This window comes from Anser brachyrhynchus, assembly GCF_964034855.1.
Source record: "Anser brachyrhynchus genome assembly, chromosome: 3".
In the NCBI taxonomy this organism is placed as follows: domain Eukaryota; kingdom Metazoa; phylum Chordata; class Aves; order Anseriformes; family Anatidae; genus Anser; species Anser brachyrhynchus.
In genome coordinates, this window is record NC_137696.1 from 99,550,252 (window position 1) to 99,569,510 (window position 19,259).

The following is a 19,259-nucleotide window of genomic DNA, read 5'->3' on the forward strand; positions in this document are numbered from 1 at the left end:
TCCTGCAGTATCCTGGTATCTGGAAGGCTATGCAATGTGTTTGAGAAGCAGAAGACAGGCTGAAGTCCAGCACTCCCTCACAGAAGAGTCAATATAGCCGCATGATATTTGCAAGTAGTTTCAGCAACATAAAATGTAAAGGACATAAAGATGTAACTGAATGCTGCTAGTTTGTGCATGCCAGACAAAATCAAACTGTCGCTCACTCCAGTGTATTCAGAGGCTTTTCAGAGGCATTGCACAGCTTGTGATCAAGAAGAGTACATCAGCACCACCTCCAGGCAGCTGCCTATTTCCATAGATTTATGGAACAAAGAACAGCAGGAGAGGAAAAATCTGATCTCTATGTGGGAAAACAGCAAAATGATGCTATCCATGCACTAATGGTAACATTTTCAATTCCTGTAATAGCCTTTTAATCCCCAGAGCACCAAGATGCATCCCTGATATTTGGGAGCGATGATCTTAAAGGGAGGTGATGCTTTAAATGAATTCAGGACACTATGCAGGGCAAGATGAGACATGAACGTACCAACACATTCTTGAAACATGAAGATTAAGGCGAAATAAGCCCCAAAACTCTCCCAACGTCACATGTTGTCATCTGACAATCAAAGCACTCCAAAATTTTAGTACACAGGACTGAAAGAGTTTTTTGAAATGTACATAAAGTCTTTGCAGTAAGAGAGTCCGAGTACATGCCTGCTTTACTTGGAGGAGTCTACTTACTCCTCAGCCCATCACAGGCCTTTTTTTTAGCCAGGACTGTGGTCTACTTAAAAAAGCCAGAAAAGTAATGTCCATATTTGTCTGGAGCAAAGAGAATAAGCAATCCAGAGATAAGTGCTGGCAGTTTCCTTCAGAAAGTGTTGGATCCTGTACTTGAACATGACAGCCTTGCAAAGGGCAGCAGGTTGATAATCAGCGCTGTGAAGAGGACCAAGACAGCTTCCTAGCTGTTTCTTTGAACACTTGACAATGCAAAATGATGATGTAGGAGGGAAATTGCTAAAACATAAAAGACTCCCTGACTCTTGAAACTTGCATGGAGAAAAAAGGACAGGAACTCTTTCAATACCAAATGAAATTACATTATACTTATGCAAGTTTTTGAAGTTGTGAGATTACTCAAACAGAAGCTCTGGTAACCAGGAGGAGGGCCAACTGACAGACTGAAGCCTGTTTATGTCTGGGGGAAGGACTGAGGTCCTCAAATAGAGGTAAAATAAACCTTATAATTTTTAACTAAAACTAAAAAAAAAAAAATTTGTTGGAAGAAATCCTAACTTCAGTGTCTCAGAAGGAAGCTGCAAACTTCAGCATTTCATGAAAGCTGAATAATGAACTCTCAGGATCTGCACTGAGGGCTTCTAATTGAAGGGTTAGAAAACTCATTTCCTCACACCCAAACTTCAGTGAAAAGGTTCTCAGGAGTCCTCTTCTATTTCTGGCATATATAGCTCTCTTCACTTTCTTGTGGCCAAATACAATTTCTAATATACATCAATAGAAGAGCTATTTGCAAGTATTAGCAAGGGTTAGCACCTTTTTTCCTGACATAGATGCAAGGCCTTTATTTTTATAATGATTTAATTTATTAGTCATTTTTAAAGGTGATTTAAGGATAGCTTTTCTAAATTGCTCATTCACTGAAAAAAGTGTCATGAGTGAATTTGTCTTCTGTGGGCATACAGAATGATGCTCCAAGGACAGATTCATTCCCTCTGCTCTTCAGTCTTCTGAGGAAGAATCACCCAGGCAAATTTCACTCCGGTGCTTTTAGCACTTTAAGTTCCAGTAAACCCGAGGAGAGAAGGGTTTTTCTCTGATTCAGAACTGACTGAATCTCACAGATTTTGCTCTAAAAATTAAGCTGATCGGGGAATAAAGCAATGTATAAATCTGCTTGGAATCAGGAGGAGGGAATATTAATGTGAGATGTGTCACAAGCTTGTTTCTTACCTACCACTCCCCGAGCATACTAAAAACATGATATAGCATCCTTACCCAAAAAATCAGTTTTACTGGTCAGGAAGTTACCACAGGAGGAGGCCAGGCAGCACACATACATGAAAAAAATAAATAAATAAATAAAATACATAGGTACCTCTGCTTAAGTACAATATTTTCACATTCCATTAAAGCTTAATATCTCAAAGCCATATCAAGTCAGTTTCTGAATGGATATCCAACACCTATTTCTAGTCCCAGACTTTCCTGAGATGTTGATACTGAACCTTAAAATTCAGGAGAAGGGAGTGATTGTTTCCTGAGCAGTGCATGGGTCCATCTCAGGTGGCTATGTTGTGATGGTGGGAATCAAGATTCTAAGGCAGAAAATATTTTTCTTTACCATTCATACCCAATGGCCACTCCGATTGATCAATGTTTTCAAACACTGTGAATGCAGCTTTGCTTTGGTCTGTGCAGCAACATCTTGTGCAAAACTGAAGTTTTTACAGGACAGAATTGAGCCAAGCTTCTTCACTGATGTTCACAGCAAATACCTACCTTCATTCATCAGATACCTCGTTATAATAGATGCATTCTTTCTATAAGTGCATTCGAATATATGATACTGTGCAGCATATGTTTGACAAGTGGGACAGTAGGAATTCATGTTCCCAAGCTAGGGGATAGATAGTTATTCAAGTCTGTTATAAAAAGTAGAAAGCGAGCATTGGTATTATTTATCTTTCCTATAAAGGAGAAAAATTATGATTATTAAAAAGTCTAGGTAGCTGGAAATTAATTCAGGAGAAACACTGATAAACAAAAATACAGCCCATAAACCCTGTGCTTACACCACTTTCATAAACTATAAATAAACAATTTCTTAATGACAAATAGACAGATATAAGCATAATAGTCATTTTCTCTTAAAAGGGGCCTCAGGATCAACTGAGAAGTTTGGCTTACTAAAACGTGCTCACATTTTGCAACAAAATGAAATAATTCAACTTAGAAACTTTTAATTAAAAGAGCTTTATAAATTGCATTCATTATGTATGTTTGCAGTGATATATTTCTTTGCTCTCTAGAGCAATCTGTTTTCCTTGGTCTCTTTTTCTTTCACTTAATAAATTATCCTCATTTACACAAAATGTTAATGCCACGCTCTTTATTAATAGGATAAATATGGACTTCAGTAACAACAAATTATGTGGTGTCACAGTTAAATGATCTGCCCCTTTCCAGCTTAAGTTCACTGTTGAACACCAAGCCTGCCAACGGGTTGGCAGCTGCTGTTTGCAGCACAATGCAAGACTTTTAAGGCAAAGCTTTCGGAAATTGCTCCTTTGGGGTGGTCTAACACCATCTGAGGTTTGCCGTGCCTGAGTTCGAAACAAGGCTGTGAGCACTCCCCTCTCCGCATTGTGCTGGGTTAGGATGCTCAGGGAAGCCAGTGGCAGGGCTGACCAACTCTATTTCTTTGCTGGTTTGAAGAGTTTGTCATTTAAACACATTTAAGACATAAGCCCCCAAATATATTACGTTTTCTCACAGATTTTGGCTGCTATGCCAGATGCTTCATCTTACAGAGACCACACAAAGACAGCTTGATGGAAAAGGGCAAAGACTGCTTCCATGGTAGCATTAACAAGCTGCAAGGCTTATGCAAAGCTAGCAGAGTATCTTGCTTTTCTTATAAAACCTTACTGATTTTTTTTTCCTGTTAAGTACATTATGGCTCTAATAATAATTCTAGTCCAGCTGCTAAGCCATGCAGTTTCAAATCCGTGTGCTGCAAGCAGGGTACCTAATTCTGTGTGAGGGCACCTAAACACAGCTGGCTTGGTTTGGTACCGTGCACTTGGAAAGTCAAGGGAAATTAACTGCTTAGAGGAGGATTGCACTTGTCTCTAGTTAGGGAAATGCTGAGCCCTCCTGGGGAAATACTGTACCTCTAAAGGAATTGTTTTTTGTGCAGCTGCTATATTAAATAAAAATAAGTTTAAATTTTCCAGCCATCATCTGGTGAGCTCTGCCTTGCCTTTTATTGTGTCACTGATACTCTGATCACCTTAAAGACACACACACGCAGCACAGAAACCACCCTTAAGCAACAGCCCAGCCCTCTCCATACTAGCCCAGGCTTTTGCATTTCCTCAATCTGTTGACAGGACTGATCTCAAACCATCTGGTGGCAATTTCCCTGCATTCCCCCGACTCTTACACACCACTTTCAGAACATAACAACAGTAGAGAGAACAGTATTAGTGTCACCTGTAACATGCTTAAGAATTAGTGAGTCCTCTCATGTAAAATAATCCACCTATTTCATCAATAAATTATGGCATGTGTTTTAAAGGAGACTTTTGAATTTGGCAGAAGAGTTTTCCTGAAGGCTGGACTTGTTCCCATTTCTGGGATCATGACACACAATGCCGACAGGTAACCTGCTTGCAGCTCTTCCATTTTTATACAGTAGGTCGGCAAGATCCTTTCCCAACTTCCACCTTCCCTTGCCATTGTTCCTCCATACTGCCCCAAAACACAAGAACAAAAACACAAGACACAGCCTTCTGTAGTCAAAAAAAAAACAGTTTTGGCACCCAGGTGGCAAGAAGAAGACAGCCACCTGATGCAAAAACAGGGGACAAGGAAGAAACCATGGAAGGACTAGGTGAGGGCAAGAAATGGTTAGGGACTGGATAGGAAGTCAGGAGAAGCTAACAGTGAGGTTAGCTGAGAAAGAGCTTTCTTGGGAGGACTTGAGAGGACTGAGGAAGAGACCATGATGGATGGGTCAAGAAGGGTCTCTAAACACCAATGGAACTTCCCCTCCAAAATGCAGAAATTCAAATTCCTCAGTCTCACCACACCCCTGATATCAGCCATAACCTACAAAGCACCTTGGAAAGGGCACTTTTAAATCTACTTTACTGCTGGAGAACATAGACAATGACATTCTGGAGCAGCTATCAGTTATTCTACCACTGAAGTGCCAAAGGTCTGTGCGATAGAAGGTTCCAGCTCCATCAATGGACAGTCCCTCACAAAAATGGAAAATTTAGGGATTTTTTTTCAGCTTTGCTTCTAAAAAATGCCAAGAATCGATTGGCATTTCATCGAAGATTCAGAAGTTAAAAAACAGTAGAATTAAGGTTTTACAGACAGTATTACTTTGTGCTAATTCACCATGACAGAGTTAATAACTACAGAAACATGTCATTATGCTTTTCAAAGGACCTCCCATATAATTTAGCAAATAAAATAGCCAGTGCTCAACTAAATGAACAGATTTTGTTGTCAGTGTTCAGTGTGATGCCCCAGGCCTTGCACGCCACAATATTGTTTACCAACCAAGCAGATGGGATGCATCTAGGCTTCAATGTCTTCAGTGCAGGCATCCATTCCTGAGCTGGCCATCTACATTCTCTTTAAAACAAAGAAGAGGAAATAGGCAGTTACAGGAAGCAATTCTTGAGACAAAGTTGAAAAGCCTCATTTAGGATAAGATATGTCCTGTAAGCGCATGCTTCTCATCATCAAAAGCCAAGGTACAAACATCAATACCCAGGTAGGATAAATTTATAGCCTGATATTTTTCCAGACTCCTTATGCATGGCTTTTAATCCCTTCAGTGGTAGTTGTTGAGTCTTCTTGAGACTTCTTGAGAACTGGACATGGATATACCCAGTCAGGTTCTAAAAACTGAGATCTTTATATCCAGTGGCCATTTGAGAAAGGTCAGTGGACAGGCAACAGCTGGGAGTTTTGTGGCAGAGCTGTGGGAAGACCCTCTCCCAGGGCCATAGCATTCCCTCAGATAAGAAACTGTGCCTTCCCTAATTTACAGTTCTCTCAGCTTCAGTTTGGGCATTTTCTATTTGCAGGCAATTTTGCAACCAAGTGACCCTTAGGATGTAAGCTGTGCATGTGCATAGCAAAGGTATAAGACTGGAAAATGAAGGCTATATCAAGGGTATCACATGCAAAGGTATTCCTGATTGCTTTAGGACTACTGTAGATGACTTCCAGAGGGTCAGCAAACAGACAAAGCTTATTTGCTCTGCATAGATGGCAGAGGTTTTAGAGCAATTTTCAAAGGTGTTTACTGTCTTCATCCCAGCAGAGGAAAAAGCAGGCTGAAGAGCTGATCATATTGCAGCCTGAGAAAATATGGAGACAGACAAGACTATCAAGAGAGGGGTCAAGATCTGCAGTAAATCACCTGCTTAGTTTCCTTAAGGAATAGGGCTCATTCCTAGCCTACCTCTGGGCAGAACTGTCTTTTTCTGTCCTTGGCCTGATCCTACACCAAAAAAAGCAATCTTTTTTGACATTTACAGATACTCATTTAAATGTAATATGCATTTCTTCCCAGTATCATCCTGACATTCCTTCTCAACACCCTGCCCTCTGCTGTCCTGCACGCAGGACAACCTTGCAAAGGTTGGTGTTCATGATATCTGATTATAAAGAAATCAGGAAAGAGCGCAGGAAGCATCAAGAAAATGAGTTGCCTGGCTCAAAAAAAGTCTTTTAGTAAAACTCCAGAGTAAATATGCGTTCAGCTGCACACCTCAGCAGAGCCAGTAACATATGCCTGGAAACAAGGTATGCAAATGGGCATACTTAGTTATGGAAAATGAGCTGCATTAAGAGGAAAACTTAATGTAACCACAAAGCTAATGGTTTCTATCACCATGTGCTTGTTCATATTTCCTTGTGGCATTTTTGACATGAAGCTTAGTCTGGAATGGAAGAGATAAATATGTATTTCATTTGGCAGCCTGGCCTAGATAAACAGTATATCACTTTTGTGGATACAGGATTTACAAATGTCTCTGGAGACTAGAAACTCTTGACAATCCTCAACACAGTAATTGATCTTGCTTGCTGGCCTTTTGCATTTATATCACTTTGGTCTCTTGTATGTTAAATAATTCAAGCATCTTATTTTCTGATTGCAGAGGTTTTTTTAAGTGGCATGAGCCTGCAGAGTAAAGAAATGGTAACAGTAAGCTCCTGGGTGGTAGATCACTTTGGTGACAGTATTTTGTTCTTGTTGCGAGTGTGAGCTACACTAGTGCCTATTTATATTTTTCTTGAATAAATCAAAGTTTGAATTCCAAAAATAAAGGCAGAAATGTTTATTTTGTGGGGAAAAATAGTGGTTAAATAAATGTATTTATTTTTGAGGACACAAGCATGTTAACAATATGTTTAACCTTTACTAAGGAAGGGTACCTCTGCTATTCAGGTGAAAAAGCAGGTATCACTTCTTGTGCAAAAGCTTAATGCAACGTAAATAATTAACCACTAAATGTGGATTCATTGACTGCTCTCCCAAGAGAAGCTGTGCTTGCAGTATGTTTCACACCTGGTTTATGTTAGCTCCTGTCAAAATATTCCTCATAAACATACAGAAGGGTCATTTTAATCCCCTGTAAGTAGATTGACTTGAAAGTACTCAGTGGAGGAATGCTGGTGACAACCAGTCAGCACTAAGAACATTTTCAGGATTTCTCTAATTAACCTTTCAAGCCTGAATGAGCTACTCTAGAGTAAATCTGCAGAAAATACAACTGGAAGATACCCTGCAATGTCCCTCAGCTTGTGCTAAATGGGAGGCCTTCTGGCTCTTCCTCCTCTGGGGCAGGACTTGCTATGCAGAATTATACCCACCTGAAAGAATCCTTCCTCCTTGCTGCGGAGAACAGTGTGGCCATCACACAGGACATGATGGTAGCAGCCACAGGGCCTGGGTCCCCTTCTTACTGCACTTGTTCCCCTCTGTCACTGGTGGCCATGCACCACTGCCTGCTGCTGCCCATGCTTCACAGGGGCCTCCTCACCTCTCTGCACTACGAGGGAATTTCATGCTCCAAGACAGTGCCTGCATACATTGAAGGTAAGACAAAAAAAGCAATGCTCACATGTGGTCTAATAAGTACTTAGTAGCCCATTACAAACTAACAAAAATTCCTAATGCTGCCCCTACGATTCTAAACAGATTTGACTGCAGAAAAGAATCTGCATTCAAGTCTTTACATTCTTTTAAAGGCTACTCTAAGCATACAGCATACAAAAAACATGGCGGAAGGTGTTATTTTTAGCATTTTACAGGCTTATTTTTGCTTCCACAAGTATGTTTAAGATGGAGAGTACAATATACATTACAGCATTCAAAGGGTATGTTCAGCTTGTGGTTTGGCAAAAGCCCTGCTTGGAGACATACTCAAGGTTTTCTGCCTTTGACAGCTTTATGCTCTTGTTATCAGCATGTTCATCTTCTCTTGGGGTTTTAGCATTCTGAATGTTCCTGCTACGGTGTCTTCAAATCAAAATAATGAGACACAAGCAGGCACTATCTTACATATGTCATTGTCGGTAATTGACAGGGACTGCTTACTTGCATACCCTCATGGCTGTAACCCAGGCAAAGAGCTTAAACTCCGTATTGAACCATAACTCTAAATTTAGAACCATTATGGTCCTTTATTAATAATAGCAATACTCAGCACTTGCGTATAGCCATGCCTTTTATAGGAGAATCTTGAACATGCACTGCAAGCAATAAATAAGCCACAAAACATCCTTGGGTAGTTCAGAATGATTATTGTCTCTTCATTTTACAAAGGAGCTTCAAGAAGTCCTTTATTTTTTTCTCCTTTTTTTTTTCATAGCAACCATTACTGCTTCAGCTAAATTTCTGCAAGAAATAAAAGGTCTGCCCAGCTAAGGCATTAGTAGGTTTTGTGGACCGTTCTGCTTTTGCTCATAAATTTTAAGGGCATGAGGAATGACTATGATCTTCAAGTCTGACCTCATGGACAATACAAGACTATCATTTGTGGGTGAAAAATGGAAATTTTCCACATCTGTACAGTGGTATTATTTTCATACACTTACTACAGACTTTATACATTATAAACAGATGCCATACACACAGGCTTAGTAAATCAGTCCTATTAGAATCAAATCAGAGTTTTTTGTGACATGTCAATCTCTCTTATAAATTCATTTCACAGTTGACCTTCCTCAGCTGAGTATATTTTATTGCCAGACTCACACTGCAGCAGGGTGGTTTATTGAGAGTGAACTTTTTTCGTCCACCACCATGACTAAACACTGCAGAGGTTTGTTGCAATTAGAGTAGCATGAAGCTCGGTGTGTTATTGCCCAGAGTGAATTACATCCTTACTGTAAGCAGAATATTTAGTATTCAACAATAAAAGACGATAGATATCTGCAAGGAATATTTTCTAACAATTACCCTGAGCCACGTGCTCCCCATTAGCATAGAAATGAACTACTCTCTTTTGAGATAATGTGACAGAAATTCTACTACAGAGGTTTTTCTCTTTCTCCTGTTATATTTAACTCATTTCAAACATACAAGATGTAAGAACAAAACAGAGTGGGCAAGCCAAAGCAATTATGGTAATGCATGAGTACATGTACAAATTCACCAGGGAACAATAAGAAAAAACAATAAAAGATAAACACAAGAGGTACAGATATCCTAGAAGAAGTATACACCGTATGAACTGAAACTGTTCCTTTTACTGGTTTGCTTAATTCTATAGAGGAATCATTCTGTTCCTACACTCTTCGAGGGGGTACGCCATATATCAATAACCAGACGCTGTAATTGTAGGATTCAGAAGTGTCTTCTATGAGACATATATCAAGGATTTTTCCTATTTGGAAATCTTTTGTCTACTGTTGAACTAGTGACTGATGGCACATCAGTGGAAAGCTCTACTATGGACCCCAGACCGGGCTTTCTAAATATATCCCTTCTTCATCATAACCTGGCATTTTTTAAAAGCAGCACTATAACAACAGTATTCCAGGTCTTGGGAGTATCTTCAAACTGCTTGCAAATAAAACCCAGGAAATGAAAAGAGAAGATACAAAGAAATGAGGGGGAAAATACTGCTTCGTACCCACAGCATCTTGCCAACAATTAGAAATGCTTGAGGAAGGTTATTGTCCTCAGTGGCAGACATATAACTGAATATGAGTTGGTAAGATCTTTTCTATTTTTATTAGGAACAGGGCAGCAGTTGTTGTTGTATCCTATCAGGTCTCACATACAGAGAACAAAAAAAAAGTGTATATCTTAACCACCAATCTGCCTTCCAATAAACCCTGGAACAAGAAAAGAAATGTACATAAGACACATGTTAAAATCAATAGTTTCAATGTCCAGCAGAAAAGAAAGATATTAAAATTTTGATGTCAAACCATCTGTGATTATGAGAACAAAGGAAAGGTGAGGACAGTGAGGACATACTTCAGGGACTAAAAAATAATTGGAAAAAAAAAAGTGGATGAAACTCTTTTGGGCTCTTGATGTACCTACATTGCACTGATAACCTGAATAAGTGACATGTCAGCCCATGCCAGGATGTTTGCTCTCACACGAGCATAGTTGTTCCTACAGTAAAATTGTCCTGCTGTTACTGAATTCTTCCTGCCCGCTGTGTGAAAGGGTTTGTTTCACTGGGGTAGTCTATTATCGCTTCCCAGTCAATGGTGCGAATTGCAGGAGAACTTCTCCATCCCTCAAAGAGAGGGTGAAAAAGATATTATAAGACTAGAAGCATTTATGGGATCTCTGAACGTAGCTGATGCTCGGCATGGTTTTAATCACACCGTCTGTCAGATGAGGAATCACGGGTAAAATATCTGTGCTTGACAGCTGTGGACAGAAGGCCTAAGACAACAGGACTTGTAGAATGAAAGGCTAAGACTACAAATTATTCCACTCTGTGAAATCAAAGTCTTGATAGCTGTTTGTCAGAACTGCTGAGTGCCTTTTCTGACAGGTCTCTTTAGGAGAGACTGTCTCTCGAGAGTAATGGAGGTTGCACTAACTTTTGAAGAAGGTAGAAGTGGGAGTACAAGCATACAAGGGGCTTCTACACAGACAGAGCTGCAATAAAATTGGCATAAGTGAGCACAGAAAAGGGGAGAAATCAATTGTACAAATGATGCTTCTGTCTCTGTGCTTCTCTCTAGAAGTATGCTTTTTTTTCTTTTGATGCATTTTGAGTTACAATGTCACTGCTTTTTTTCAGGTAGAGAAAATGCAGTTTTTCATGATCTTCAGAATGTATCTGCCCCAAAATCAAATAATCTGTAGCACAAGACATGTGTCCTACTACCTCCAACACGCATGCACACAATTCTTACTCTTATACATAGATTTTGTCATTGACTTGTTACTGAGAGCTCCCATGAGGTCAATGAAAGTCTGGAAAATGTAACCATATGTTTCAGTCTTGCCCTTGGTTGGGTAGTTATTGACACCTTCCTTATCCAAGATTAAAGCTTCTTTATCACATTTTATGTTTTAAAGATGTAAGTTATTTTAAAGTAATCGACTGAGCTAGTGATCTCTGGAATTAAAATAGATGTGATTTGCATACACATCTGCTTTGTTGTAAATTATTGGCAAGGAAAGGCAATATCTAAACTTCAGCTGCTTTTATCATCCCTGTGTTATATTTAAAATGCCCTCGGTGAGAAATATGTGAATAATAAAATAATTTAGCTGTGAGTTCCTTACATATAAGAAAGACAGGCAGACAGACAGACGGGATTCTTTCTCTAAATAAAAACCAGAATGCCACAACCAAGTCCCCTACAGAGGCAATTACTGATTGTTTCCTGTACTGAAAGGTTTTATCTTTTGGGTGATGATAAGAAAATAACTGAAGCAGCGTTTCCAGGTATCTGAGAATGTTTCTAAGACATATTTTTAGGTTTTAGTCAGGTGTTGCTTAGATGGAAGTTAGACCAAAGGAGAAAAATAACCCCTTGCATATCTGTTATTTCATACATGTGTTCCTTTGACTTATCCAAAATATATTGCCTGAACTGCATGACATGAAGCCTTGCTTGTGTAAGACTCTCTCAAGGTGAGTCAAATCCAACATTTAGAAAAGTTTCAGACCAGTCCTATCCTTTCAATGAAATGCAGCCTGGAATGCACTCTGGCCATTCTTAGGACATTTATATTGTAAATGAAGCTAAAGTTATTGATCAAGTTTTTTTTACATAGTGGAATTCACAATGATTTATAATAATGAGGAAAGCTCTCTGCATTTTCATCCAACATCAAGCAAAATTAGAATACTTCTTTCATAGCCCACCACTCAAGAATCCCCCCAGTTCTTTGACAGTAAGTTTTCATTTTGATTTTTCTGTATTCAAAACCAAGAGCTTTCCAGTGATTCTATTTTTAATATTACTTGACAAATATTGTTTTAATATTTTAATTTTAATTTAATATTTTAATTGTATTTGCCTATAACAGGCATCTAGGTGCCAACACAATTCAGTCCTATTTTAGTAGATGTTGTTGGAGAAAAAAAAGAAAAAAGAAAAAAAAAATAAATGTGTGCCAAAAGATACATAAGCTAAAAGATAACAGGCAGCCAAGGGAAACAAGGATGTTATAACCGAAATTGAGAGGGAGTTTAATGAAAGGTTAACAGTGATTATTTCCTATAACAGCTGTTTGAAATGTTAGGTATTTTTGGCAAGCCCAAACCAAAAAGGATATGAAAATCAGAGGAAAATAGTAAAAAGACCATGGGGAGCTATGAAGATTTAGTAAGAAATGGAAATGTCCAGAAAGAAAATTAAAGGCTACAAAGATGCTTCTGAAGAAAGGGGAAAGCCTGAGAGAATAATAACAATAATAATTAAAAAACAAAAAACAAAAAACTGAGGCCCATTGTTAAAGCAGCCATAGGTGAAGGTTAAGCAGAAGATGAGAGGGCAGATGTTCAGTGTCTGTCACTTCAGGTTAATTGCACATAATCATCTGGGTTACAGTGCCCACCACCTGCTTGTCAAGGCCTTCCACTGGCTCAAAACACAGATTATAAACCATTCAGAAAAACAGAGACCATCTCTGATGTGAGATATAGTAATTCTGTAGTTAGCAGAATGGAACGATGATTTCTGCTGTTGGTCTACCACAACAGAAGGACCTTTATGAGTTGTAGAAATTGTGCAGGACTCTGCACTTGTCATTTACCCTGCACAGTTAATGCAGTGATTTTCCTCTTATTGGCCTAAAGACTCTCAGTCAATTCATATCTCTAAGTCCACAAAAAGTAACTAAAGCCATCATTCTGTTATAAATAAGCTAGTAAATAGACTCTGCAGGAATCCATAGCTCTCCTGGGAAGTGCTGAAGCATTAATGCTTTGAAAAAAAGGTCTAAGCTACTGGTCTTTTATCATTTTGCAATAATCAGCAGAGGAGAAAGAGAGACTGTGCCTTCATGGGCAGCGTATGGTCTGTCCTTTGTTAGAAAGCTCAGGCACAGAGGAGGGCCCAGGACCTCCATGCACCTCGCGTCAGGATGCTGCCTTCTGCCACTGTCTCTCTGCTGGTAACAGAGCCGTGTCCCCACAGGTGACAGTTTACAAACTGGGTTAAGAACTGCCTCAGGTCTTCATAATTTGTGTAATTTCTATATTTTTGTTGCACACCTATACTTGGAGACATTATACTCTTCGTCTAATTGAATGTACACCAAGGATATTTTCCGTGGCAAGGCTGGTGTTTCTGCTACCACTTAGGATGTAACAGGGGTTTGAGAAAGTGGACTGAGAAGAAATGATTGTGCAACATGTTGATCTGGGGTGACTTTCTCTTGTTTTAAGAAATGCAGCCTTAGAAAGCTGTGGAGTAGAGCAGATGAAGGTGTATACCAGCTCATCTTTCCCGTTCACACTGGGCACTCATGCTGTGTTCATTTCACAGACTCAGGCAGAGAGAATAAACTAAGTAGAAGTGTTAACTACATATTTATGGGAAACATGCATTTAATTGTGGGCTTGCTTTCAGCACTGATTAGTTTCATTTCCGTCCATTTTATACAATCCTCCTGCAAAAGATTTCCATGTTTTTTCCCCTGTATGTTTTGAGTAGTTCTTCACTGACTTTATTTTTTTAAAATGTTACTTATTATTAAACACCCAGAGGAGGAATGGCTACAGTGGTTTGTTTTGTTGTTTTGTTTTGTTTTTCATATAATACAGGGGAAAAAAAAAGTCTTTTTTAAAAGGTCTGTTTTTCAAATAGTTAATATCAGATGTGAAAATAAAACAGAGTTCAGCTGTACAAATTTCTCTATTTTTCTAAATAACAGAAGATGTGATTTTTATTAATGATATAAAATAATAAACATCTAACTTGAAAGGAACCTCGAGAGGCAATACAATATATTTCTTACCTTTAAGTAGGATCAAAAATACTTACACTATTCCTGGTAGATGTTTGTCTAACCTAATCTTAACAATGTACCAGGATGGAGCTCCCACAACCTCTCTAGGCAACCTGTTTCCACAAATAAGCACCCCTTTAACATCAGGGTCCGGGGTGTTTTTTTATTTGATTGATTGATTGATTGATGTTTTACTGTCTTGCCTTGCTGCACTGAAAGCCTGTTTCTTTTTGTCCTATCCAGAGAGAACAAAAAATTTACATTTGGAAGGACTGTTTTTCTCTTATTCAGAATAAAGAATAAAATCCTTCTTTCCCTAAGAAAATGAAGATAGGTACCAAGTTGTCATTCCTTCAGAATTTCACTTACCCTCCACAAGTTCCCAAAGATAATAATGACTCTCAACCTGTTCTTCCAATATCCTGGGACAGAGTTCATGATCCAGACAATGTATTAAATTGCTTTAAGTGTTTTCCTTACCAATCTTTCATGGGTCTAACCCAAGCTTTCATCCATTTATTGCCAGCCTAAATAACAGTTGGCCAAGTGATGGTCTTTTAGTGAGAAATGAAGCAAAGAAATCTTTAAATATTTCTATATTTTAGGTTTCATCTGTCCATAACTTTCACTCTTCACTGACTGGAAAGTTTTCTTCTTCCTGTTGTATCTATATAATGAGATCTTTTTATAATGAATGTTCCTTGTTGCCTATCTTTGTAAGTCTTGGTCTTTCTGATTTTTTTCTCTTATTGTTCTTTTATTGTTTTATTGTTTACAATTCATCTTCAATAACTTCACCAAATCTCCACAACTGCTCTTTTTAGACTTAGAATTTGCTTTTAGATAGCTTTTTTTTCTTATAACACTTCCTATTCTTCCTCCTCATTGAAATGATTCATACCCACACATTTAATACAGTTTCTCAGGGAACTGCCAACTATTCCTAACTCCTTTTTCTTCTCAGACTTGCCTCCCATGATTAGCAATACCACTGCAGCCGTAAATCTGAAACCACATGCAGAAACTTAACACAACCTTTGCACATTGGAAGGAATGAATTTCAGAAGTGAGAAATGACTTGCAGAACAAATATGAACTCCTTCTATATACACGATATGGGAAAAGTCTCCGTTCAAATGGTACAGGGATTTGTCAGGTTTTGAAATGCATAATGACAGGTTAATGTTACCTCATTGAATCCCAGCAGTCAACGGTGAGGACAACAGACTTTCATAAAATATATTACTACTATTCAGGAAGCCACATCAAGAATTAGAAACAATTTAAAAGCTTAGAATGGTCTTTCTGAATGGCAAGAGGCAGCTTAAGAAAAGGCTCTGATGCTAGGACATAGTATTCACTAAATGTCAGGATGACGTGCTTTTGCTTTAAATAATAAATGTTAATTATGAATTTGCTTGACAGATAATGGACAATGTTATCGCCAATGTATCTTTTTCATATAAAATCTGGGCGTTCCCTTGGGGACAGAAATGGTCCTCAGTGAAGTCAGTCCAAAGCCTCAGAGTTGCCTCAATGGCCTCTAGATCCACCTTTAAGATAATGTCAAGTGAAAATCTTGAAGACAAACATAATCAAAGCATGACTGAAGAGCTCTACAGCTGCACAGACTTGTTAACTGAGTAGAGGTACACGGCATCGCTGCTTAGATATATAGAAGTAAATAAATTCTATCCTATAAGTCAAGTCTGGGGAAAGAAGAAATAGGTGCTGATGTAGAAAGATCTATGGAGCTGTTTATCCTGTTGGTGTTGAGCCAAGCAAGTTATGACTATTGGAGAACATATCATTCAAGTGACTTTTATACTGCTGTATAATGGACTGATTAAATAGGCTTATAAAACATTAAAGAACATAGAAAAATGACTACAGATTAACAAAAAAGGTTTGGGCATTTCAACAAATCTTCATGAAAGGAAAAAGGTGAAAAGAGATACAGATTTCTGCAGGAATCCAGGTAATTACACTTCTCAGGTCACTGCCACCCTTACTACCAGGGGATGACAGTGTGTACACGGTGGTTGCTTAAAAAATTGCAAATGGAGAAAGGTAAGATGAAATTTGTCAGGAATCTTCATAAAAGCATGGAAATTTGTGGGATGCATTATAGGATCTGAATATGCATTTTCCAAAATAAGATAAGATATTTTCTATTTTAACTGTGAAAAGGTGATATTTAGAGCATATCTCATCTTCTGGGCTCCAGACAGCAATGGATTTAGTCATAGTGTCAGATCTGTTATGTGCCAAAAGCCACTTAGTCAACTACCTATCCCAGCCAAACAAATAGCTCAGTGCCTTCAACAAATAACTTACTGCAAACCAAAACATAAGCAGTAATAGCAAGATGACGTTACCCTGAGAGAACAGAAAACGCACAACTCCATCTGACAGTGGCTCAGCTTTCCCCATTAAAGTAACCACCAAAATTTATCCTTCTTCTCTTAAAAGACAATATATATCAAAGTGTCAAACTGAACTAGAGAACGGAGCCACATACGGATTCCCCTTCTGAAAAAAAGTTTTCATGAATTGCTGTCTCTCACCTGTGTGCTATTATTCTAAGCTTATAGAGAAGGTAATGCTACAAAAAGTTGGTGCATAACATGTAGATATCTATTGGCATTGTTGTGGTTCACAATTTCCTCCTTAGCTACTCAGAAATAACCGAGTCAATATTAAAGATTCTGAGAGGACTGGGAGTTTACACAAATTCAGCATGGAGATGGAGGAGGGGAGACATTTCTCTACCTATGACATAAATGCAACTGCAAGTGAAAACACCTAAGGAATAATGACAACTTAAAGCTTTCACCTTATTTTTTAAATGTCACACAGGTTTTTAGCTTCTTGAAGAAAAAAAAAAAAGTCATTTCTGTGGCACCAGGTGATTGCAGTATGATGCCTGAGCCCAGCAGCTTCAAGGGTTTCCTTCCCCAGTGACAGGATGAAAGCCAAACTCCAATTACTAGTATGGAGTCCAAACTTAAGTATAATGTGTATAATATGTGTAATCTACAGCTTATAAATATATATAAAACATCTACATTTCCACCTGTGCATTGCTTTTAGCCTTCCTATAGATAATTCTGAAACAGAGAGACAATCTTTAGGGTAGTGGTTGCCCTTGGAAGAATCACAGAGGGAATAATTTGGCCCAACAGGTTTAAGCTGTGCTTGAGCAAGGAAAATGGCAGGACTCAAACTGTCATTCTCTTTACAAGAGCATTCTCTACTATCCTGTCTGTCCATACAAAAGTCATGATCTACTTCTTATTTTTCTTTTATACTTATTCCTTCCAAAGTAATGCATTTCAATTTATCTGTATAAATAGTTTATGTTAAGCACTCTGTTATTAGTACCAGCAGCAATACTACCAGATGCATGATCACAGAATTTGGTCATCTCTTCTTGCAAATATTTACAGTAGGAAGAGTTATGCTACAGTATTTGAAAAGATATTCTGACAGTGCAGCAGTACTCACACAACCAGATGTTTATGATCAAATTAGGTAAGGTTATATGTCCTGTGGGAACGACTCATGAGGAACTCAAGATACTCCTGAAGCGAAAAGCTTCAGGTTACCTCTTCCCAGCCAACACTTGGCAACAGACCACATGCACTTCCAGTCATTTGCATTGCAAAGTGAACAACAGGCATATAAATCAGTTAAAATCTCAGATGTTCACCTGACAATATTACAAAGAGTAGACAATTAACAACACTTAGCCATGACTTAGTGAGAAGTGGCATGAGGTTTTTTTCCACATTTTACAGTTGATATTTCATTTTTGTTTTCATCTATGCTTTGCTTTTGCATTGTGCTTTGTTAATTGCTTCAGGAAATGGCTAGAGTTTATAGGCTGCCTGGAAACTGGGATGTTTTAAAAGAATGTACTGAAGCGCATTGATCTGAATGATATCAAATCTATTCTTTTCCAATGGTGCATAGCAAGTGACCTTACCTGATTGCAGGAGTCTACTGCTCTTCCATTAATAGTTTACAACCCGTGGTTCCAGTTTTCATCCATATTAAATATATTATAAATCTTTAACTTGAGAAGCAGCCAGCCAGTATGCAGGACTCTGTGATGTGTTGAAATGCCTCTGCTGTTTGAACTCTGGTTCGCTGTGGAGGATGGGTTTCTTTTTGGGCAGGGAAGGGTTCTTTGATGGATATTCTGCTAGAAAAAAAGCAAGGATGGGTAAACTTCTTGCTTTAAAAAAAAAAAAATCACCTCCATGCAAGTCATCATGAATATATATTAACATATGCACCCACCTGTACTCTATCAAACACAAATTACCTCCTAAAATATAGTGCAGCTACAGGACAATCTCAGCACGCAGCTCCATCTTTCACCATTGAGTGAATCACCTTAAATCATGATCTGCAGCTTCAGCAAGCATATAACATGTTTTAAGTACAAAATTACATTACTTTTGTCCTCTGTTCTTTAGCTAATGGTCCCAAAGCCCTATGTAGGTTGGTGCTTGACAGCAAGCCTATGCACATACCTTGCAATAACAGGTGGAACAGACACCCAGACTCAGAACTGTCCTCCAGCAGGGCTGTTTGGTCTGAGAAATAGATACATTTAATTTCTTGGTTTTCATCTGTCATATCCTTCATTATTGTGCCACTATAACTAACAAACATTTTCAGAAGATACAATAGACTCTTAAGCAAAACTGCTGTTAGTTGCTTGAAGCACTGTTCACAGCATGAGGGGATTTTTGTACTTGTCATTTGAATCACTTAGAAATAGACCCCAAAATTTTGATATTTTAGCTTCTCTCTTTGCTTTTGAAGCAACCAAATGTCAGATATCATTAACTATGTGTAGTATCTGTAACTTCAGGTCCCCCCAAGGCAATCCCTAATCTCCTGAGGCACAGCCTGATGGAAAGGGGTTGCACAGAAACCTCTCCCTCCCTCTCTGCTTGTTTCCACTACACTTTCTGTTCTTAAAGGTTCACTTTTGCTGTAAGTTCATCCTCCAGTGTCTCCATAGCTTTCTATCCCTGCT

At 38.5% G+C, this 19,259-nt stretch overlaps 1 long non-coding RNA gene across 1 annotated transcript; it reads right to left on the bottom strand.

The window, feature by feature from the left end:
* Positions 1–2,647: 2,647 nt before the first annotated feature.
* LOC308193635 lies at positions 2,648–19,235 on the bottom strand. The gene is made up of 4 exons (XR_013949828.1): positions 18,748–19,235; positions 18,195–18,410; positions 7,636–7,846; positions 2,648–5,382 (listed from the first exon to the last, which is right to left on the bottom strand). It is a non-coding gene; the product is annotated as an uncharacterized lncRNA (long non-coding RNA).
* Between the last annotated feature and the right edge of the window lie 24 nt (positions 19,236–19,259).